We start from the raw sequence: 25,630 nt of genomic DNA, 5'->3' as shown, positions 1-25,630 counted from the left end.
AATGAACTTTATTATTATTATTATTATGCTTTTACGGCCAACATGGGACCACTTAAGTCAATTTTAGTTGTATCTTTTCTGAGAAAAGCGTGTTATTTTACTCTTTCGAGCTGCCCAGTATTTCTTCATCCGTTCAGATCTTGCTTTCTTTTCTTCATCCGTAAACACCCTCTTCGTTGTATTTTGTCGTTTGTCTGTCTTTTGTTTAAATCTAATGCTTTTATCTTTTAGCTTTGTAATTTTTCCAGTTTTATTCTGTAGGTCGGTCAGGGAAATTCCCAGTTCTTTCATATCTTCTCTAATTTCTTTGATCCCTCCTACTTCTAGCTTTTGGAACCAGAGCTTTTCAATGATATTTCTTGACGGTCTTGTTTGCAGTGTCCTTATGAGATGACCGAAGAAAGAGATTCTTTTTTTCCGCATAGTATCAGTAACAGGCTCTATTTCTCGATACACCACCTCATTTGGCACAATCCACCATCGGGCTTCTTTTTGGTGTTTTTTATTGATACACGTTCTGACAATTCTCCTCTCTATTTTCAGAATTTTTTCAATTCGGTTTTTCTGAGTGATTTTGAAAAGGGTCTCGCTTCCGTAGGTGACTTCTGGCTGTACTACAGTTTTATAATGTTTAAGTTTTGTTTTAGCAGAAAGGCATTTTTTGTTATATGTTGACCGAGTTAATTTTTGGGATTTAATCATTTTATTTATCCTGTTTTGCCATGTCACTTTTTCATTTAAATTATAAGTTATTATTTCCCCTAGATATTTAAATTGTTTTACTATTTTAATTTTCTGATTGTTTACCGTAATGTGCTCTATTACCAGAGGATCTATGGCCATTAGTTCAGTTTTTTCGAAAAGAGATATGAAGCCCTATCTTAAATGAACTTTATTAAATCAAATATGTGCAGTTTTGATCGACCATCTTTTGCCATTTTTAAGATAAAATCTTATCCCATCTTTAGAACTTGTGTTTTTTGGACAAAAAACTGTGACAAGTGATCTTCATAGGCCTTTTTTGAAGCCAACGTAATACTGTTAAGAAAATCCTCTAGAGCTAGAAACAAATGGTAGTTTTACAGTTCAAGGTCAGAACTATACAGTGATGCAACTAAACTTCTCAGCCAAGTTCTTTCAATTCTAAGATGTTTGGGATCTGCCATTGTTTTAATAGTATGCTATTAATCGTTTGACCAGGTTACTGCATCTCACAGTTGTTTTCCAATACCACCACACATACAAAGCATCGGTTTTCTTGGCGTTAATCTTGGCTTCGCCATCATTTGTGTAACTTCACCTTGCTTCAACCACAATCTTTTCCATAAATTATTTTGTTGTATGATTCATTTTTTATTCCCATAATGAGCCATTTTAAAAATGATTCCATTTTAGCAGTAATTTTAAGATGGAAATTCTGTCGATTAAATTTTTTGTTGTTAAATCATGTGGCACCCACATATAGTTTTTTTATCCATCCTTCTTCAAATGGTTTAAAACTGTTTCATGGTCCATATTTAATTTGTAACTAACTCTGCTAATCAGCCAGTCTTGCTCAATTTTTTTCACGATTTCACCAATTTTTTCAGTCATTGGCCGACTAGAGAAATATGCATCATTGACAAAAATTTCCAGATTGGAAATTCTTAAACCAGTTTTATGCCACACACACTACTTCATGACATAAACATCACAAATGTTTTTAGTAGCCTGTTGCATTCTTCCCCTTTTATTATAAAATTTCAAAATATATCAAATCTCTTCTTTATTTTCAAGATTGAGTAACTTTTAATTATATAAGCTTCTATAATCATAACCTTTCTAAAAATACTCAGCGATATGTCAGATTACAAAAGCATAGAAGTACTGCCAGAGTTACACAATCCTAAATCCACCTACTGTGTAAATACAAAGAAACTTTTTCCCTTCTCCCAGTACTTGTATTCAGCAGTAGAAGGCAGTTATATGTAAATTATGGGGCTGCAGCTTTCTCTTTTAGACTATGTGCTTTGAGGATATTGGATTTCACCCAGAATTTCTTCATTCAATTTTCAACCAGCACCTTTAGACTTCACTTTTTATCAAGTATTTAAGTGGACAGTGCCTTACAACTTCTAAATTTTTAGAAATATAGAATCTATTCTTTCTTGGTTAGTGGTAGAACTTGCCCTGATCTGATCACCTGCTTTTTTATACTGCCCTTTTCAATTGACCACAAAACAATGATCATCACTCCCCTCCACCACCATTTAGTGTTACGGCTGATAATGCCATTAATTTACTCAATCTTTAATCACCTTTTTTGACCCAGAGTTTATCCACTGTGGTTAGTAACTAATATTTATTTCAACTTTTCATTGTTAATTTATCACAGTGACTGAACATCCTTAATCTCATATTAAAAACTGTTTCATGAAATTATTATTAGCACTGAACAAAATATTATTTTTTATATCGACAGATCTAGATTTAACAACTTTACTTCTAAATTTGTTGTAGATAGCATGACATAACGTTTTGACTCGTTTTCATAGTGTTTTATGTGCAGAGTTATAAAGCACTCAAAATAATTTCATCATCAACAGACTATAATGATTTTCAGCATGGATTTTCTCACTATTCTGTTAGCATTGTCCAATTACTCTAATCATGCTTTCACATAAATTTGTGACTATATCAAGACATAGCTTTACTTTAGCAATGGTCAAATTGAGGTAATAGATGTTAGGAAGTAGTTAAAGGTAGGATACAATCTTTTGACCCACAGATTCCTATGGTTCTCAGAAATCCACCTGATGGCTCTCTTTGCTGTTTGAAATTTACTTTTCATACTGATAACATAGTGAGGTAACTCAACTTTCCTTTTCTAAGCTAATTGGTTGGTGATGACTATAACATGATAAATAGAATGCTTGTTTATTTAAGGCATATTCTCTAATGCAAACTATATTTTGTTAAACCGTTTTAGTTCATATCTATTATTTAATGAAAATGAGAATTCCTCACATCCTTGTTAGCTTTGTTTAATTTACTAGTCATAGTTATACCACAAAACACTAATCCTTTTGTGATTTTGTTTTTATTGTTATAAGAATTTTGCCTTATTTTATGTACTGTTTTTGTTAGTTAGGAACCCTCTGCAGTTACAAAATGCATATATAATGGAGCATTAAACAAATAACAACAATGCAAAAGGGATTAATAAAACATATTTGAGCAAATTTTTATTTATAATTAAATTTGAATGAAGAAATTTCTTTTTTTAATTATTTTTTAAAACAAAAATAGAATTAGAATTAAAAATATGTGTGTTGCACTTATAAGAGAGGATACAAATAAATTATTAAAATTAATAATAATAAAGTGAATTATTATTAAAATATGAAACCTATTTTATTTCTTATCAGCCTTTTGTTCCATGTCAAAAGGGGCAACGTGATTTCTGTAGTATTGCTCAAAAACATTAACATTTTGAGCAATATTGTGGTATAGGATCCCAAAACCTCAATGTACCATTGGTCATTGCATCTGGACATTTCAAAAAGCACAGTGCAATTTTTTAAAGAAAGATCTGCATATGCACATGTTTAAAATTCAGCTGAACCAGGAACTGAAGCTAGATGACCATTTGAAATGCAAGATATTTGTTGATTGAGTACTGGAAAATCGACAAATGGATGTCAATTTTGGTAAGAAAATCAATAGCAACAAAGCACATTTCCACCTTTTGTAGGTATGTAAACAAGAAAAATTGTCGCATTTGGGACATATTTAAGTTTGAACAAATACATAACCTGTTAGTTTATTAGCTAATTATAATAAACCTACCTGATAAAAAAATAATCACAAAACAATTGAAAATATGCTTCTTAACTTTTTAATCTTTTATTCTGTTTTGTAATTGCAGAGAATTAATTAATTCATTACATTTTTCTATGAACTCCAATACAAATTTTTTCATATTATTATATTCCAAATATTTAATATTACAGCCCTATGTAGATTTATCAAAACTGAACGAATGAAATATTAACTGTACCTATTTCATGTATGTAATTCAATGTAATTATTGTTTATAACAGCATTCCATGTATATTATCAGCAATATATAGTACTACTTATGAATTTTGATGTTCATTTTTAAATGGCAAAGCACCAAAGAGTTTTACAATCATTTCAAAAAGAATAAAATTCATCATCAAATAAATTATTATTATATTCAACAAAAATAAATTTTGAATTAACTTTATTGCAATACTTTGAAGATCTATCCCTACAGTCCTCACAATGTATTACTACAAATATAAAAAATTGTCTGTAAGAAAAGAAATAAAAACTTGTTTAACTAGTTTTTGTTCACTTCTCATAATTATTCTACGTAGGTATGTATAATTAGTAGTAAATTTTTTTAAATTATGTTATTTAAAGCTTTTTTGTTGTTTTAATAACTTGTTATTCAATATTATCTAATCACCTAGGTACGATGCTAGTATAAGTTTTTATTTTTTTTAGTAACGTGCTATTTAAATATAAATTTGAATGAAAATGAACACATGTATGTATGTACTAGCTGTGATGCATTCCTGCTAACTTTTACTGAGCAAGTTGTTTGCTTATATCTAGAAAAAAATGAATTTTTTGAAAAAATCACAAAAGGCAAAAGATGTTTCCTGTTTTATTGTTTTATGGAATACATAATTAAAATTTGAAAATAGTGAAATTTTTTAATTTTGTTCCTCCCCAGTGTAGATAAGACAATTTATAATATGTGATTGTAATATGGTATTCCGCCCCTACAGCAGCTGACGAGAATGAGAGCAATTCTGTATGAAGGAGGAACGAGTGAAGTAGCACTGGAAGAAATGAAGAGCAATTGGCAGAAAAGTTGGGACACGTCAAGTAAGGGTAGGTGGACGTATCAGCTGATAAGAGAGTGGATTTGATGAGCTAAATTTTTGGCTCATCCAATTCCTGACCTGCCATGGTATGTTCAGGGTATACCTGCATAGTAGGAGGAGGGTAAAAGATGATACCTGCTCTTATTGCGGTGAAGAGATACTCTGGAGCACGTGGCCTTCGACTGCCAGAGGTGGATTGTGCAAAGGAATGACTATGATGGGAAGACGGGAAAGTTAAACACACAGGATATAGTGTCTACAATACTTCCGGGACCAAAACCTTCGAGGTAATATCAAAATACATAATGGGGATATTGAGGGAAAACAGCAGGAAACGAAGGGAGGATAGACAGCCCGCTGTGGAGTCGCCGTTCGTCCGTGCTTATATGGATGGGTTTTGTTTACATTAAATAAGTACTTTTCTGACAAATATAATAATGTACTGTTTGTAAATAAAATTCTAACTTTTCTTTGTTTTATTCAGCTTATCTTACACCATTTTGCTTAAAATTAAATTCGTTACTAGTTTCGGTTAAACATTTTATGTATTTATTGCCTTTTTAACAATAGGTAATATTATTCAAACATAAAAAATAGGTTTTTTTACCCAATATGTTTATTAGGTTGGTATCTTCAGTTTATTTGTTTTTTTTTTCTTCTTGACTATTTGTATTTTTGTGATGCATTCTCTGAAAATGATGATATTAAATACCCAGGCAATCTTTGTATTGAAAAGAGTGGAGATGTGGCTTGTGGTTACAAGTAGCATCTTACTTTGGTGAGCTTGATATGCTGTTGTGTGACAGCATATTTGATTTAATTAAGAAAGCTAAAAATATTTTGTAAAGTCCTCACATCTGTCCTTACTTTCCACTTATAATTAGTACAGGATTCTTGGTATTCTTGAGAATTACTTTTGTCTTTTTCAGAAGTATATGTAATTCATGTTAGTTGACAACAATATCACAAATTGCTCCCAATAAATAAGTTATAACGATGTTACAACTTTTCAGCATTTTCTGCCTCTAAAATCATTCTTAGTTTTATTTTACATGGAAGTTAGTGAGCATAATAATGAGTTTTAGCCTTAAAAATAGAACTTATTGCGTACTTAGCAATCTTTTTTTTTTGTAAACCTCCAGGTTCACTGTTAGATATTGCTTCAGAGGATGAGATGAATGATTTGTAGTGTGTCTGAAAATGGCATGCCTGACCGGGATTAGAACCCAGGGCCTCCGGATGAAAGTAGTTACCATTTCTTTTTCCTGTTTAGCCTCCGGGAATTACCGTTCAGGTATTACTTAAGAGGATGATATGTATGAGTGTAAATGAACTGTAGTCTTGTACAGTATCAATTCGACCATTCCTGAGATGTATTGTTAATTGAAACCCAACCACCAAAGAAACCGGTATCCACGATCTAGTATTCAAATCCGAATAAAAGTAACTACCTTTACTATCAATCCAATCCTATCATTCGTCATTTACGTCACGAAAGAAACGATTCATTTATGAGCAATTTATCTTTCAGTATGGTTACTGACAAATTTTTTCTTGTAATTGGAATGCAATCGTTTTATTCGGGTAATCGATAGTATAATATCGATAGTATAATTAATCGATAGTATAATTAATGAATTATGGGGGTTTCCAGATGGATGGTTAGAAATATTCTTTCTAGTCGTGGAACTAGAGGTAATTTTTTTAATTATTTGTTATTTCTGTGATTAAAAGTATTCGTTTTGTGTTTCGTTCAGTATGGTTATATTGTTTGTATTTTTTCAGGTTCCACTGGCACCGATAAAAGAATAAAATTGGATCCTAGTAGAGGTATGTTGGTTTTTTCAATGTTTTCTTGAATGTTAGATGTGAATTTGCTGTTTGTTTTCTATAATAACATACTAAATTTTGTTGGTTACACAAGCCTAACCAATTAGTATTCTTAGGTTTTTTTATAGATTTTCTTTAAAAATTACATCAGCGGTAGTAATTTTATTTTTATTCAATAATTTTAGTGTTTTACTGTGTTTAGTTGTGTGAAGCTATGGAAAAACATATTTTGGATGTGGAACTAAGATGTTTTATTTCTGGAATGTAGATTGTTCGCATTATTAAATCGCAGAGTTATTTATTTTAGGTTTTTTGTACAGAAACCTATACATTGTAGTATTATATAAAAACACAAGATTATGTACTCATGAATGTTAGTACTTACATCTTAGTCTTCAAGTTAATGTTTAAATATGCTGCGTCAGTATTTTAACAGTCTTAATTTTTCTTTTTCCTGTTTTATTTTTTTAACATCTGAACTGAGATTTTTCTTAATTATACTCTGTCTGCTACATTTAATGTACCTGAAATAAGTCAAAGTAATGTAAAAATTCATTAAAATATTCATATAAAAGAAATAAAAAAGGATTGAGTTTCTGTAATGCTAAAATACTGAATCTGAGGTATAAGATTAGGTGCACGATCAATGATTGAAACCCAGGGTCAACAGATATAAGTAAAATAAGTATTTTTAGTGTTTTTAAAAATACATTATTGTTTCTTCATCTTGTTACCCAGCAGTCATCAGAAGGATCTATATGATTAAAAGTTATATTGTTACTTTAATATTATTTTGTCTTTTTTTAATATCTTAATAGAAAATCAAATAAAAGTATATAATTACTTTTAAACTTGGGAATGTTTTGAAATAACTTACAGCTAGTAATATGTAATTTATAATTATTAGTTAATAATGTTGATTGCTAGCCACTTAGCATTGTAAACTTCCTATAGCAAATGTATCAGCGTTATCTGTAATTATAAGTAGATCTATGTCTGTAGTAAATTAGTATTCACATTTTATATCATTCTATATGATTTTAGTTTTTTATGCCTTTTTCATTATTACAAGTAAATCATAAGGACAACATTTTTAAACAATTAATTGTGTATATCATGTTACTGAATACTGACGAGTGATAAGTAAATATAGTTAATGAATTATTATTGAGATAATTAATTTACGTGAATACTGACAAAAATTACGCAAATCTAACAAAGGGATATACAATATTGTATGAAGAAAAGATAGAACAAAATTTTAATATTTTGTTAATATTCATAATAGTATAATCCAACAAAATTAACTATGCATAGTAACTGGATACGCACTTGTTTGACTGGTGAAAGAAGAGTAGAGTACTGGAGAGACAATCACGTTGTTGTGTAGCTGACCCCTGTTAGTGCTTAGTTAGGTAGGGTCTTTAGTTGTATTCATATTCTAATTATAATTAGAATATGAAGCTATGATTGATATTGAAATAATAACCCCCAATTGTGAGCATTCTGCTGAAGTGCTATAACATAGATATATTGATAGATAATAATGGCATATGATCACAGGAATAACATTATTTTGTCTTTGTGAACTTTAAACTATTTTTAAATATTCTTACTAAATGTATTATCCTATATATATTTTACTTAAACTACCTATATATTCTTAAACTGAGGTATTTTTGATAATTTAAAATATTAGAAAAAATAGAAAAAGAATATTAGATAAAATAGAATAATAAACAATTATCAAAGTATTCATCATCAGAAAAAAATTCTGTAAACAATCTAATATGTGATTTATATGATTTTTTGATTTATATGTGTATATGAGGGGCATTTGAAAAGTTCTTGGCCTGACAAAGAAAACACAAAACTTATCAGAAATTAAAAAAAGATTTTCAACATAGCCATTTTCCAATTTGATATATATAGATCAATGACATTCCAACTTTTTAATACCTTCAATGTAATAGGATTTGTCCAACTCTGTAAAATGAGCGCATGTCAGCTTTGACCTCATCATTTAATGTAAATTTTTGTCCAGGGAGCCATATTTTCAGGTTTGGAAAGAGGAAGTAATCCCTGGGAACCAAATCTGGGAAATATGGTCCATGTGGAAGCAATTTGAAATGTAAATCATGAAATTTTGCAGCTACAACTGGAGACATGTTAGCAGGCCCATTATCATGGTGAAAGAGCATTTTCTTTTTTGCGAGTGTGGCTGTTCAGCCTGAATAACAACCTTCAATTGGTCTAATAGTGAAGCATAATACTCCCTGGTGATGGTCTTGCCTTTTTACAGGAAGTTTAATAGAACCACTCTATAAGAAAACCAAAACTTGTAGCCATAACTATTCCCACAATTGGAAAACCCGTTTTCGCTTTCTTTGGCGCATTTTCACCCACTCGCACTCCGGTTTTGACTTCTGTTTGGTGTTTAGCATGTAATGGTGTATCGATCAGTTATTTACTGTTATAAAATGAAGAAACTCAGCAAAATCCAATTTAAATAAGTCTAAACACCTTTCAGAAGTGTTCAGTCAATTGCTTTTTTGGTCAACTGTTAATAAATTTGACGTAAAATAACTTTTCCATAGAGTAAAAAGCTTTTTCACATCCAAAATATTTAATAAAATATAAATAGACACAGTCTATTTAGATATTTGTAATGTCATCCAGCTTGTATACTTTCAGTCATTTAATATGGTGTTGTGATTTCTTGAGGCATTTTGTTGGTAACTGTTTTTGGTTGCACTGATCATTCATCATCTTGGACAGATGTACGGACCACATTAAAATTCAGAAGCTTGCTTTTTTTACCAACGAAAACAAAGGGGAAGAATCTTGTAAAAATGAACTTTTTTTATATGTCTGTTGGGATTAAATCTTTTATAAAAGTTCTTTATAGCAACTCGATCATCAATTTTATCCATTTTTTAGTAAATGTCAGAACTTATTTGCATTGCTTATTCACTACAAAGATGAAACGTATGCATCTGCTGAAACATTGCAGCCCACCATCTAAAGGATCATACTTGATAAAAACATAGTGATTTGGTCATAATTGCATCATCTCTTTGTCAAGCTGAGAACTCTCCAAATGACCCTGGTATTAGTCCTTTTTCATTCTCTTTTCCCTTTTACAATTCTTCTCTGAAAGGTGCCTCTACAACATATGATTGAAAATAACATTTTACTTTTTTAATATCTTTCAACAGATACCTCCCCCTTCTCCTTAATGCTTCTCTCATTTCTTATTCTATAATTTCATTTTGTTTTCTCCTTTTCGTATTATAACCAAATTTCAAAACCTTCATGGTTTTTTTTCATTCCTCTTGATCCATATTCTCTCTCCACTTTTTACAAGGCTAGGTACCAAGCTTTCAAGAATTGTGTACTTATATTTTTAAGTGTATTTTTCTCTTATATTTTAGTGTAACATATATTTCATTTCATTTCTTTGTTTTTATTTCTATTTATTTACCAAAGGAGTAAGTCAGTGATCGGGTTGTGCATCCATTAATATGAATCTTAAAATGTTAAGTTCTGCTTGATCTTTGGGTGATATGGTTGGTAGGTCTCATGACAAGGTAGGTATAACAGGTTAGGTATTATGAATAAGTTTGTGTGTCATCAGGAATATATTCATAAACAACAAACTGTGTACAAATTAATACTTTGGTAAAATAAAAATGTTTTACTCACTTCGCAATTCCCTAATATTGTACAATTCCCTAATATTGTATAAATAATTTTGTTTTATAAATATCAATTCTATTTGTTCTCTAGGAGTTGCTGAAAATGTAAAGGAGATATTGATCAGTGTATCAAAAAAACATGGTGTTTCAGAAAGTCATCAAATTAGTTATTTAAATGGATTTGTTAAAATTATAACTGATGAAGATGGTGATAAAGATTTTGGATTTCCAACTGAAGATATATTATTGTGGTATGTGAGATTTTGTTGTTTTTGTGTTATAGTTTAACAAAAGTAAGAATGCCATTAAAGGTTGCCAAAGAGATATTTTCTGCTGTTTGTTAAATAGGTAATTACCCTAATATTATTACTATTCATATGATCTCTGGCTCTTCCCAAATTTAAAGATGCATTAAGAGAAGGAATATGTTTTAACATTATTGGAATCCAGCATAATGTGATATACAAACTCAAGAGTATTTTGAAAAAAGGGTTTCAAACTTGTTTTCAGAAATGTGAATTCAAACCTGGATTTAAATTCACAGTGGGAGTACTTGAAAAGCAACAATATTCACTAATTAATGTTCAGTTCCAAATGTATGTTTTATGTACACTTGTTTCCGGGCGGTAAGTTTGTATAACTCTCTGAAAAATTTTTTCCCAAGAATTCTGAATAAAAGTAATATTTTTCTGGGAAGGAAAAAGCCATGAATTATTGTTAGTTGTGGTGAATATAATTAAGGATCATGTGGCAAAATTGTATTTGATAACTCTTTTCCGTTGCCTACAAAAATTCCAATATTAAAACAAACTTCTTATACACTTTAATAATGCTTTGAGTGTTAGGTAAGTTTTTCTGAAATGTTTATTTTTTAATGGTTAATTTAAAAAAAGATTTATTTGGAGTGATTTAATAAGATGAGAAATAATTTTTGATAAGGAAAGCAAAAATTGTTTTGGTGGTCTTGAAAAACAAAAAATATTATTTTTAACTAAACTTTAAATAGCTATAAACTAAAGCACAAATGAATTGAGTAGAAAAAGTTAGGTACATATCTAATTTTGTTATATATCTAAATGAAAGGATAAAACATAACAAGTCTTATAAAAATTTTATATTGTGAGTGTTAAAACATTTATTTTTCTTAACCAGGTGGAATGCCCATTTGAAAAAATTCTTTTTCATTTTAAATATTTATTTTTCATTCTGTTCATTTTTTTCTTTTTTGCTTTCAGCTTACGACCTGCTATGGTACATGAATCTAGTCTTGTTCGAGCAGCTGCACTTCGAGTCGTTAAATTTCTTATGCAAACTAAACAGGATTTTGCTTCTTGTATAAAATTACAGTATCCATGTTTGTTAGTGAGGTATGATAAAAAAAAATATATATGTTCAGCAGTTTTACCTCTCTCTCTCTCTCTCTCTCTCTCTCTCTCTCTATATATATATATATATATATAGAGAGAGAGATATATATATATAGAGAGAGAGAGAGAGAGAGAGATTATTATTATTATTTACTCACTGTATAAGTATTTGCTTGTATATGTATGGGTACCTACTACTTATTTTAATTTTTTTATTCTATTTCACAATAGTTTTACTGTTACTGATTAATATTATTTTTATAATCTCTAGAGTCCATTTTTAGCAACTTTTTGTTTCTGTTTATTGTCACCACATGAAAAAAGATTTTCTGCATGTATTTCTCTTTGCAGTTGTATAATTTGATATATACTTGAATGCAGTAAGGCATTTTCCTGCTCTTCTTATTTGGGCAACATTAACCTGTTCAGTTATTCCCTCTCAAAATAAAAGATTCCAAATTTTGTTGCAATAAAATGAAGATAAACTCCCTAAATTTATTTACAATTCTTTCATTTGCTCAGTGTATTCTTTACAGTTGCAAATGGATATGTAGGTGATACTGTTGATGATATGTCTCGTATACATGTGAGACATCATCCAGTTGATCACTGTTACAGCAGCAGTGGATTAAAAATTCCACAAGATCAGCAGGGGAATGGTAGTAAGGAAACAATATACTTTATAAATCTACACTGATAAAATTTGGAAATCATTGTTGCTACTGTATTAATACCTCATCATTGCAATTTTCGAACCCTATCCTAACATTTTGGCAAGTTTTCACTAAAGTATCTTCACATCTTGTAGTAACTGGAAAGACAGTCATCATAATGGTAGATATGATTCTACCAGTCATCATCTGTGGGTGATTCATCTTCATAAAGTTGTAGCAACAGGCTGTTCAATCTGTCTAAGTATTCCTGTTGACTTTACTAAGAAAACTAAATGCTGTGTACGTTGAATAGTACAAAACATGTTCACCTTTAGGGATTCTTGCAGATGTTCAATAACTGTGGGAATTTCTGGTTCCAGATTCATGTTTTTTTGGCGATTCATAATTCTTTATATTTGAAAAGTTGCATCATCACTAAAGACAAGAAATTCTATAAAACTGTTAAATTATTCAATACTTGATGCAGAAATGAAGGTGCACTTCTTTATCGTCATTAACTGAGAGTGCACCAACTGATGTTTGTTAGGTTTGACCTCTCACCAAATGTTTGTTATGAGATGTTGTATTGTAAGGTTGCATATGTACTATAGTTGGAGGGGTATTACAGTCTTAAGTGACAAATCTGCAGTCTCTTTTTGTAGCTCTTGATATTCCAGCTTAGGAGTATATGTATCTTAAAAAGTTTAAGATAAAGCTTTATGTGGTAGAGTTGTATACAAGTAGACTCATCTGGAATTATGCTCAAAATCATCCTATATTGTTATTTAGTATGGTTTTCTTATATTTTGACAGTGAGTGTCTGCATATTGACTTGGCAGCAATGTTTCTAAATAAACTGCCTAATGGGAGACAATAACAACTTTGTAACATGGTTGTACAGTAAATATAAAGTAATTTACTCATTATTGCCTTTAAGTCCCTAATTAATTTCTAATCAAATTTTATATTTATGGATGTTTTTAACCTTTCAACATAATATATTAATTATCTGATTTGGAGGACAGTTCGTATTAATAAGAATTCAGCTCGCTATAATCATATACAAAGTGGTGTAACCCTTTAAACTGTTGCATTCTGCAGTGTACTTTCAGCACATACCAATGTCATAAACTACTATTTGCATTTAACTATATTTATTTAAAAATTACACATGAGAATTAGAAAATATGAAGTTTCTTTAATAAGACTAATTAAAACTTTAAGAAGTGTATAATTTTTATATATAATAGAGGTAAAATTTATTATGCTACATAAGTAGACATGTTATATATGTCTAAATAGATTTATTTATTACTAAACAGACCTGGTCATTTTTTCATCATCATAATTTTTTAAATTAAAAAAAAAATTATTATTTGATATTAATAAAACTTTTTGATGTAACAAAAAAATAAATTTTTATTGAGGAAAAAATTATATATATATATTATTATTATTATTATTATGCTTTTACGGCCAACATGGGACCACTTAAGTCAATTTTAGTTGGATCTTTTCTGAGAAAAGCGTGTTATTTTACTCTTTCGAGCTGTCCAGTATTTCTTCATCTGTTCAGATCTTGCTTTCTTTTCTTCATCCGTAAACACCCTCTTCGTTGTATTTTGTCGTTTGTCTGTCTTTTGTTTAAATCTAATGCTTTTATCTTTTAGCTTTGTAATTTTTCCAGTTTTATTCTGTAGGTCGGTCAGGGAAATTCCCAATTCTTTCATATCTTCTCTAATTTCTTTGATCCATCCTACTTCTAGCTATTGGAACCAGAGCTTTTCAATGATATTTCTTGACAGTCTTGTTTGCGGCGTCCTTATGAGATGACCGAAGAAAGAGATTCTTTTTTTCCGCATAGTATCAGTAACAGGCTCTATTTCTCGATACACCACCTCATTTGGCACAATCCACCATCGGGCTTCTTTTTGGTGTTTTTTATTGATACACGTTCTGACAATTCTCTTCTCTATTTTCAGAATTTTTTCGATTCGGTTTTTCTGAGTGATTTTGAAAAGGGTCTCGCTTCCGTTTGTGACTTCTGGCTGTACTACAGTTTTATAATGTTTAAGTTTTGTTTTAGCAGAAAGGCATTTTTTGTTATATGTTGACCGAGTTAATTTTTGGGATTTAATCATTTTATTTATCCTGTTTTCCCATGTCACTTTTTCATTTAAATTATAAGTTATTATTTCCCCTAGATATTTAAATTGTTTTACTATTTTAATTTTCTGATTGTTTACCGTAATGTGCTCTATTACCAGAGGATCTATGGCCATCAGTTCAGTTTTTTCGAAAGAGATATGAAGCCCTATCTTTTGTGCTAGGTTTTGAAGGCTCATGATTTGTGTTTTGGCTTCTTGAATATTATTTGCTAAAAGAGCGAGGTCATCTGCAAATCCTAGGCGATTTAGTGCGATGGAGTTTTTCTTAGTACCCGTTTTTATATTTTTGGGATTTATTTCATACCATTTTCTCATGACAAATTCGAGGGCGCAGTTAAAAAGGAGTGGTGAGAGGCCGTCTCCTTGCCTCAATCCAGTTTTTATGTAGAAGGGTTGAGAGAGTTCGCCTCTGAATTTCACTCTGGACTGGGTATTGGTTAAAGTTAATTATATCATGTTTACGAGTTTAGGGTGAAGGCCCAGGTTTCTCAGAATATTCAGCATGGAGGTCGGTGTATACAATCATAGGCCCTTTTAAAGTCGACGAAGGTGATTATTAGTTGTTTTTTCCGTCTTTTATATAAGTCCATCATAAGTTTTAGGGATATTATTTGCTCCGGGCAACCTCTCCATGGCCTAAATCCCCCTTGGTATTCCCCAAGTTCTAGTTCAAGTTGGTCTTTGCATCGGTTGTATATGATTCTCGACAGGATTTTGTATGTGCAATCCAGGAGAGATATGCCTCTGTAGTTTTCCGGATTAGTTTTATCCCCTTTTTTATGTAATGGATGGATGAGGGCTGGGGTCCAGTGTTCTGGAAGTTTTTCTTCGTTCCATATTTTCACGAGGCATAGATGTAGGGAAGTTTTGACTGAATAAACTGATGAGTGTTTCCAGAGTTCTGCGAAAAGCTGGTCTTCTCCGCTTGCTTTGTAGTTTTTTATTTCATTTAAGGCTGCGAGAACTTCTTGAATTGTTGGCGGGTTGATATTTACTGGTGAAGTTTTAACTGGAGTTTCAGTGTCAATCTCAAAAAGCTCTGGGGGGTCGTCACAGTTGAGGAGTCTATTGAAGGTTTCTGCCAAAATTTCAGCATTTTCTTTATTGGTGTGGGCCATATTTCCTTTTTTTCCTCTCAGCATAAGGGTGGGTGGTTCATATCTTTGAAGAGCCTAACCAAAAATTTTATAATAGTCTCGGAAATTAGTTTTCTTGGAACTTTCTTCTATTTGCTGAATCAAGTTTTTTTTGGGCTTTCTTCAGTTTTCTGGGTTTGGTGGTTGATCCAAGCCCGGTGTCGGTCTTTGACTGCTTTGTCACATTCTTCATTCCACCATTGGTGTTTTTTTCTTGGGTTTATAGGGGCTATTTCTTTCAGTTGGGATGTCAGTTATTTTAAATTATTAGTTAATTTGATTTTTTTTGTTGTTTCTTCAAAGATGGCATTGTTTATTAATTTATGTGGATCATAAGCTCTTTTATTTTTAGGTTGGGATTTTTTCTTTTTATGCGGGGTGAATTTTATTTTAACTTTAATTAAGCAATGGTCCGATCCAGTATCTGTTCCTCTCAAGACTTTTACATTATAAATCTCCTTGTGATAATTCCGGTCCATGCAAACATGATCCAGTTGCTATTCTCCTTTTTTCCAATCTGGGTGTTTCCAAGTCTTCAATTTGTTTGGTTTTCTCATAAAATAGGTGGATTTTGAGATCATATTATGGTTTCTGCAAAATTCTACAAGTCTTTGGCCGTTCTTGTTAGTTTTCTTTTGGGCAGGCCATTTTCCGATAATATCACGATATCTTCGTTCTTTACCAAGTTGGGCATTAAAGTCCCCTATTAAAATCTTCGTGTGGGTCTTATTTATGTTGTTTGCAGTTTGGTCAAGAAGTTCCCAGAATTTGTCCATCTCTTCTCTATCTTTTTTAAAATTGTTTTTGTCATTGGTGGGAGCATGGACATTTATTATGGTGTAGAATTTATCGGCTGATTTTAGGGTTAAGGTTGAAATCCTGGGGGAGTAAGACTTAAATTCTACGACAGAGTCAATTATTTTAAGATTGATTGCAAATCCTGTTCCGAACTGTGGGCAATTCTTCATCACACGTTTCCCAGGGATTCCTTTGTAAATTCTGTAACCGTGAGATTCAAACGGCTCTCGATCGGTGTTTCTCATTTCTTGAAGTCCTGCGATTAGGATATTTTGTTTGTCCATTATGTCTGTTAGAGTTTTTAGTTTGCCGGGTTGAGTTAGAGAATTAATGTTGTGAGTGGCAATGTAGTTTATTTGCTTGTGTCTTATCCTCAATTTTGAAGTTGTGTTGTTTTTGGGTATTTCCAAACGCTCCGATTCATTGTTATCTTTTAAGCAGCTGCCCACCGGATCCGAGTGCAGCCTTCTCTGGTATTTACCAGACGGTGGATTTTTTCTTAAAAGACCTTCCATATTTGACTTTCAAAGACAAGTCAGCCTTGGGTGGGAATAAATTCCCGAGTTACAACTCTGGATGTGATCCAGAGAGGTGATTCAGATTTAGTTCACCAGTAGAAATCTCCATGTTTCTAACTGGTTATCCAGACGAACCAACGTGGAGGCGCAAACCGATTTTTTTAATTGAGATTTTAAGTATGGAGAAAGTTTAAATCGGTTCCGGAATCATTTCGTCCATATATGCTCTCTTTATTGTATGAAATTAAAGTTACAGTGCTTTTTTAATTTCATATTTTCTTTACATTTTATACAAATTGAAGAAAAATTATCATCATTATTTTAATTTGCATCTGTTTTTCAGTTCATATGAGACTGCAATGAATAGCAGAATCTCTTTTAAGAAAATAAACTAATTTTTACCAAACTTAGCAATTTGCATAATTGAATTACTACTTGTCTGTTATATTTTCACTTGAATTATTTATCAGTGAACAGCTCATTTTTAATGAAAAATATGCTTTTACTACTTACTTACTAATAATGTACTTAAAAATAAGGTATTGATTAAAAAATTAAACCCACCGTCCTGGTGATGGTGATTTTTGTTTTAAATTTAGATACTGAAGTTGCATTTAATAAAAAATTTCACCAGTTAAAAAGTAATATTAGAAACAACTTTACTTGGATGTTTTCTTTTTCATTTTGAATGGGGTACAAGATGTTTCACCCACTTTTTTACAAAGTGGTTTTATAATTTACCTGCTTAGGATGCATTTAATGAAAAATAACAGTTGAAAATTATTCCTGAAATTTCAAAAAGGGATTCTTTCCTTATACTGCTGGAATAGATTTTTTTTTTACCATCTGGAGATGTATTTTAAGTAGAGCTGTCATTTCATATTTTCCATTTTTCTTTGGAAGCTTACTTTTTGATTTAAATGTGACAGCGATATGTATGTACTTTAAGATCTTGTTACTAAAAGGGTTGATCTAAAAATATTTGGTATCTTCTCTATATCCTCAGTTATCTGTTTTATAAATATTGTATTTTTTGTTCAGTTTGCAGTTTTTAACCATTGAATCTGTTGGTACAAATAAAATATTAACTCGCCAAGAATGTAATGCTACATTATCCTGCAACCACGTCTATTTTTTATAAGTTCTTTCATAAATTTCTGTTTCTTGTCTAATTCATTTTAAAATATCTTTTAGATTTATCAGTCATCTAATTTTTAAGATTATTATCCAGTAACTATATTGCAAAGTTACATTTTTCCTTTGTTTTATACATTTCATACCATAAAATAATTCTCCTACGGTGTTATAAAGATGCTTTTTTTAATTTCTAGCTCTATCAGTACATTAATCCAAGTAAGTTCTCTCTACCTTTATATCAGCCTAATTTTGATATTTTCATTATTTTACTTGTCCTGTGTGATTTATTACTAAAATTAGGTTATAAGCAGTTTTGTACAATAATTTCAAACTTTTATGATAAGTATTTACTTCACTATTTAATACTGCAGAGTTGATCACCCGTTGAAAAAAGATTGTTAAGCCATCTTTTGTTTATAGGTTTTCCATTTTGTGTTTTTTATAGGTGTATTGAATCCTGAAGTTTTTATTAGTAGCGGTGGTGTAAAGGCATTGACTAGAGCATTGTAATGTCGGAGCATCATCTCGCATCGGTGAAACTGTAATTGGAGCTTTGCTATATCTAGTTAATAAGCCAGAAACAAGAATAAAAGCAATGATAAGTTTTGATTGCTTAGCTTCACCATATACTGATCCACATACACTTGGAAGACCTAGGTGAGTTTAAAAACTCTCTAAAAATGCTTTTGATTTTTATTTATTTACATCACATGAATCCATAGATGACATGCAATAGCTGTTTTCTATAATGTTCAAGAAATCTAGTTTTAAAGGATCTATTTGTTTTTCCTACATAAATACTATCACTATAATTACATTTAATTTTATAAATTCCACAAAAATTGTTTATTTTTTTATTATTATTTTTGTTTTTTTGAATATTTTATTATTTAATTATTAGGTTGGCATATTGTTTTAAATGTTTCTTTATTGTAAGTTTTAGTTATGTTTTCAATCATATTATTAGTGTATAAAATAATTTCTGTATATTTTTTCACTCTTTCAGTTTATTATTTTTTAATTTATTTAATTGTAGTTGTTGATATTATAATTACATAGGTTGTTATATAAGTAATTGATTATATCCCTACTTCAGTTTATTTTCCATTTAACTTTTGTTAGTAGAATAAAAAGGTAAATGTATTATCTTTTTTATCAATTTAAAAACAACCAGTATAACCTTAGAAGACTTTTTATTTGCTATATATCAGTCAAGAATTTAATGGAGAGTTATTTTTATTGTTAAGTTACTTATTTTTATTTAAGAGGTTGCATGAAAGGAGTTCTTATTTTTAAAAAAAAATGTTTCCAGGGCATCTGTGTTGATTATTATAATTCAAAAACTTATAGTTTATATATTTAAATTATTTAAATATATATAAATATAATATATTTAAATATAATTTAAGTATATTTAAATTATTCTTGTACTTAATGAAGTAAAATTATACTTTATAACAGTAATAGTTTAGAAAGTAGGAAAATAAATAAATAGTGAGACTTACTCAAGATGAGACTTACATGAATTTAAATTTTTTTAATTAATTGGATTTAATTTAGCTTATTAAAATATTGTCTGTAATATGTCTCCAGCCACTATTTTGTTTTTGATATCAGATGATTTAAATTAACAGCAGATTGTAACATGGTGGCCGTGAATAAGCTGTAAGTAAATTAAATTTTCAGAACAAGACTTGGCTTCCAGAATCAGTAAATCTGCACTAGATGTCCAGTGACCTGTGGAATGTCATATGAATTGATCGATGTAATTTATTTTCTATGTAATAAAATTTCTGCTGCTCATAATATGTAATTTCTGGATAACTTGTTAGTTGATTAATTCTTTTAGGATAATCAAATTTTTTCTCATCTCCAACAAACATAATTTGATTTTCTGCGCAATAAAATTAAACTATATTCTTTTTCTTAAAATTATTTTAATAATGAGTTAAACTTACTATTATTAAATATTTATTTTACCTTTATACCTATGTATATTATGGGAAATATAATATCTCTTTTAAAACTTTCAGTGATGTAATGAGTACTTTAAATGATTTATAAGATAAAGAAAAAAGTTATAATAATATCTACTTGTGCCCAGTTAGATACTTTGGGTTTAAAAAGGGTTTATTATGCTTCCATTGTTTTTTTTTTAAATATATGAATCATTGTAAAAGTTAAAAAACTTGATTTTAACTTACAGAACCACCAATTTTAGGATGAGTTTCTAATTAATACAATTTTTTTTTCTAGACTGAAGTCTGTGTTATCGTTTAATATGTATAAAATACACGTTCAGACAATTTTTACTGTCTTAAAAATTGGTATTTTTTTATAATGATTTTATTTGTTTATTTTATTTACATATTTTTTTACTACAATTTCTTAGTATTTTAAAAAATTAATTTTGTAATTTGTAACTTGTTTTTATCAAGATATTACAATGGTGTTTCCTTTGATCCATCCAGGCAAATTCTAGAGTAGCATTCTTCCCATTCCTGTTGTCATCGGTGAATAAAATATTACTTATTTTTAATATTACAAAAAAATAATTTTATCATCTGAATTTACTTCAAGTGTAGTGAAAGGAATCAGCAGATGTGATGTTTTCTGTCCAATTATACCAGACAGTTGTGATTAAAATAAAAATAATTAAAAGCAATCACTGCTGACAGACATTACAGTTCAGAAAATAACCGAACATTTTTAATTACATGTCAATGGAGGTATTTATTGATGTGCGGTTGGCAGCATTGTGTTCTGCAAAACCTTCTCTGTAATCACATATTCTTGGATTGTTGATATCTCATTTAGTTTTCGTGTTGTTGTTATTCGAGTGCAATGTGTTTAAGTGTTGGTAACAATTTTTGTAATGATTTTCAGGGGCAACAGTATAATGTAAAATTTTTCGTGAAACTGGAGAAGATTTTCACAGAAACAAGTTTATGAAAATGATGCTGTAGGTTGTATGCAATGTTACAAATAGTTTTCATGATTTAAAAGTAGTAGTCAGTCAATTGAAGATGGCCATCTACCAGGAAGGCCTTCGACTTCAACTGATGACACCCATGTTCAGAAAATCAACGATCTGGTGTATGCAAATCGCTGATTCACTGTCAGAGAATTTGCGGAAGAGGTTAACATCTCAATTAGATCATGACATGACATTTTGACTGAAAAATTGAACATGCATCGAGTTCCAGCAAAGTTTGTTCCTCGTTTGATGACCGAACAGCTGAAAGAACATCGAGTAGACGTTTATTGGCAACTTCTTGAACAAGCCACTAATGGTGAAACATTTACACAAAGGATCATAACGGTAGATGAAAGCTGGGTTTAGGATATGGCTATGACATCAAGAAAAATGTTTGATCATCACAATAGATTGGTAAAGGATCTCCATGCCCCAAGAAAGCATGTAAGTCTCAATCCAATGTCAAAGTGATGCTCTCTGTTTATTTTTTGATTTTAATGGAATTGTGCATTTTGAATTTTTGCCTCAAGGTGAAATAGTGAACTGTGTGTACTGTCAAAGCATTTTACAATGGTTATGTGTAAAAATCCACAAAAGGAGACCAGAATTATGGCAAGGCAACTCATGGTTCCTTCACCACAACGATGTTCCTACACACTTAGCTCTGTCAATTAGTCAATTTTGTACCAAAATTTAAATGACTGTCCTTCCTCAGCCTTCCTACTCGCCAAACCTAGCTCCTTGTGATTTTTTCTTATTTTTGAAATTAAAATCAGTGATTAAAGGACGCCATTTTGAGACTGTTTATGACATTAAAGCAAATTCATCGCTGACCTTAAAGGCCATTTCAAATGAAGCTATCCTGAACTGCTTCACCAGTGGAAACACCACTGGGAAAAGTTGTGAGTAAGGGAGGGGAATACTTAAAATGGGACAAGGACCGGTAGTAATGTGTAAAATTAATAAAAAAGATTAAAAAAATAAAGTTTGGCTACTTTCTGAACAGACCTCGTAATTTTATGAAATTGCATTTATAAGCAAATAAGTATAATTATTTTGATATTTTTCATGTGCATAACTGTTATTTGTCATTGTCTATCATAGTTTTGGACTGCCATGTTATTTCTTAAGGATATCCATCTTTGTCCTTAATGTAGTTTGCCTTTAAGAGTTCTTTCTCATTCGAAGGATAATACAGTGCCCCAACTCCATCTGCCTTCACATGCCATTGTCACTTAGTAAGAGAAAATCTCTTATCCTAAGAGTCACTCAGCTGGCAGACTACAGTGTTAAAGATAAATAGTAATGAGGTTTCCAGATCCCTCTGCCTCAATTATGATGATAACGGTGTAATTTTTTTTGTATATACAAAATAAAAAATATTTTTATACATTTATTTCCTATTATAATTTTATTATTTTAGTGAAACTAACTTCTCGACTGAAACACAGCTGCAGTGGACGCATTTTGTACTTGTTTCGTTGTTACGATCTTGGCCTGGTGTTCTAAATTTTTGTCATCCTGAGAAAGATGGTTTAAGATCAATAGTTAATACTCTTTATTTAAATCAACGTGAAATTAGGGTAAGTTATTCTTTAATATTTTATAAGTTAATGAGTTAAGTTATTTAACTGAACTGTTGCTCTAAGAGATGTTAACCTTGCTTTGTAAATTGATCCTGCTGCTGGCTGCAGTTAATATTTAAATGTGCTTAAATTTTTTACAGGAAGGTTTTTCACTTTATCTTGTTGCATGTTGTTTTATCCCATGATTATTTCTTTAAACATTTACTGTCTGTTCGTTATGTAGAGTTTAGAATAAAAAAAACTTTCTTTATGTTTACTGTCTTGGTATCTGATATAAAATTAACTATTCTGCTACTGCTATGATCTGATCTGTTGCAGATAGTGGAACTCTTGTTTTTCATATTGTAATTGGATTACATATTTTTAATTCAAAATTTGGATTATTTAAATTAAATGTATTGTTTGTAATGTTAAATTTTACTTGATCATTAGTTTTTTTTGCTGTTTCTTATTATTTGAATTAATAGATATGGTTTCGTTTCATATCATTAACCAAGATGATATATATTATACATGATACATATAGATGATACATATTATTATTTTTCATATTTTAACAGTGTAATATAATCTGGCCCCTTGGAAGGGGGGATGTGTGGCAACCGGTAACGTCACAAGGTCTTTCCCTATGGGGTTGGGGTGTAATATAATCTCCACAAAATTTTCTGATGAATTGTGGATCTCTGTGAAAGTACTAAATGTAAGGAAAAAACAAAGCAGTAAGTGAAAAAAATTAATCCTTATTGATAACTTTCTGATAAAATATGTCAAAGAAGAATTAAAGCAGATGAAATATGTTTCAAATAAGAAACATTTTTTAGAATGTTTAATATAGATTTCTTTTTATGTTAGATAAGAACTGGTAGAGGTAGACCAGGTTGGGTATAATAAATGCAGTTTGTGTATAATAAAATAGTACACGTTACATTATAACACTGCTATGCTGTAATATGTTTTATTATGAAATTTCTCATCATACTTATGTATAAATCTAAAGTTTTTTCCCAATCATGCAAAAACTTTCACTGATTTGAATTTTTTTTTATTTATTTTTTTTTTTTGAGAAACATATAGACTAAAAAAAACTGATTTACATTAATCTTTAAAAAAATAAAGAATTATGCAATTTTGAACAAATCTATCAGTTTGTGAAATGAGTAAATTTCTTCTTTGAGCAAGTACTACTGCACCGATTTTGATGAATTTTTTTATAGAAAAATGTATAAGCTACACACACATAATAACCCACAGGTTGAACTTCAAATATCCAGAGCTGCCAAGACCAAACATATGAACATTAAAGGGCTCAAGCTGCATGCCAAGTAATTCATGTGAAAACAGGGGTAGCCATTAGCACTTCATAATTTTTCATTTGTACGAGAGTGCATGTTTGAGTATCTATAAAATTGTAATTGAAATGGTTGGATACCATAGATTTAATTTTATTTGTGTTATAAACATGACATGAATTACAATATATTGTCATCCCATGACATTTTTTATCATTGCAGTCAAAATGATTAAGGTAATGATTGACTTAATAATTCATTGCATTGTATTGGAAACTCTTGTCTGTTTTGTAACATGCACTTCCAAAAACCTCTTGTTAGGGATCACCCATTGGCCATGAACACAATTGGTTTCTTCAATGTCATTGTCCTAGGACTCTGTAAGTTTCATTTCCCTTCACACCCCGCCATATCTAGACATACTTCTCACAAATATCTGTTACAATCTACTATGAAAGAATTTGACAAATTTAACTTGTGGTCATATCATTTTTACTGACATCATTTCTTATGACCAAGAACAAACGAAATGCATGGCAGTTATAAATTGGTATCTAGGTTAACAGACTAGTAATTTACTGCAACATGTTCCTAGTTCTTTGAACTGCAGTACTAATGTAACAGAAATAAGATTCATAAATTAATTATAATATGAAATGACAACAGACACTTGTACATTTGACAGTTATAAACAATTGAACCTCTACCACAATTATATTAGCTAAGATTTATTTGTAATTTATTATTTTATATTCTTGTTAGTTAAATTATATAACATTGCTGATATTTATTATATTTTTGTATTATTTCAGAAAGCCGTGTTGGATTTATTGCATGATTTATTATGTTTGGCTCAACCAGAATGGAGTGATGAAATTAGTGTAGCATTAGATGCAGTTGATCCTTCTAAATATCAGGAATCATTTAGGTTATCTGATGGATTTGTTGCTGCAGAGGGTAAAGAGCTGTTCTACCTCATATATCTAAATCGAGGTAAAAGTTTTATTAGATGGTTTAGTTTTTACTTTTATGTACTTTTCTCCTTTTATATATTTATTCATTATTGTTTATTCAGTAAATCATGAAGAGCTTATTATTATGATCATAATAAAATTTCTGCACTCTGTTAATCTCATCAACATTTTGATTTTGTTCAAATATGAGCTTAATTTTTTGAGAATATTGATGCACTGCAAGGTATACCTACATATAAAATAAAGATATCTTCTCTTTTTATGTTTAATGTACGAATTTTTTATTCTTTCTACTGCAGCCTCAGTGGCTGAAAAAAATTACGTTTATATGATACTTTTAGCGCCAATTCCAGATAGCATATTTTTTTATAGTAAAATATTTTTCTTTCTTTTTTAGAACATGTGAAGTTTCTTCATTTAATTGATAATTAATTACTTTTTCTTGTGCTTGAATGTTCATATTTTCATTAAAAATTGATGCCATTTCTGCCTTATGAAGTGTAAATAACACTCAAATATAGTTCTCTAAACTTCCTTTTTCTAAATGTTTGTTTATTGTATGTATTGCTTATAAGTGTTCCTGAAATCATAGTTTAAATTT

General features: G+C 30.2%; 1 pseudogene; it reads left to right on the top strand.

Moving 5' to 3' along the window:
• Positions 1-6,539: 6,539 nt before the first annotated feature.
• Positions 6,540-25,630, top strand: part of LOC142323402 (rapamycin-insensitive companion of mTOR-like) — a 77,279-nt pseudogene continuing 58,188 nt past the window's right edge.

This window comes from Lycorma delicatula, chromosome 4 (assembly GCF_047948215.1).
Source record: "Lycorma delicatula isolate Av1 chromosome 4, ASM4794821v1, whole genome shotgun sequence".
NCBI classification, from domain to species: Eukaryota; Metazoa; Arthropoda; class Insecta; order Hemiptera; family Fulgoridae; genus Lycorma; species Lycorma delicatula.
The sequence above is the reverse complement of the archived record's forward strand: the minus strand, read 5'-3'. Positions and strand labels throughout refer to the sequence as shown.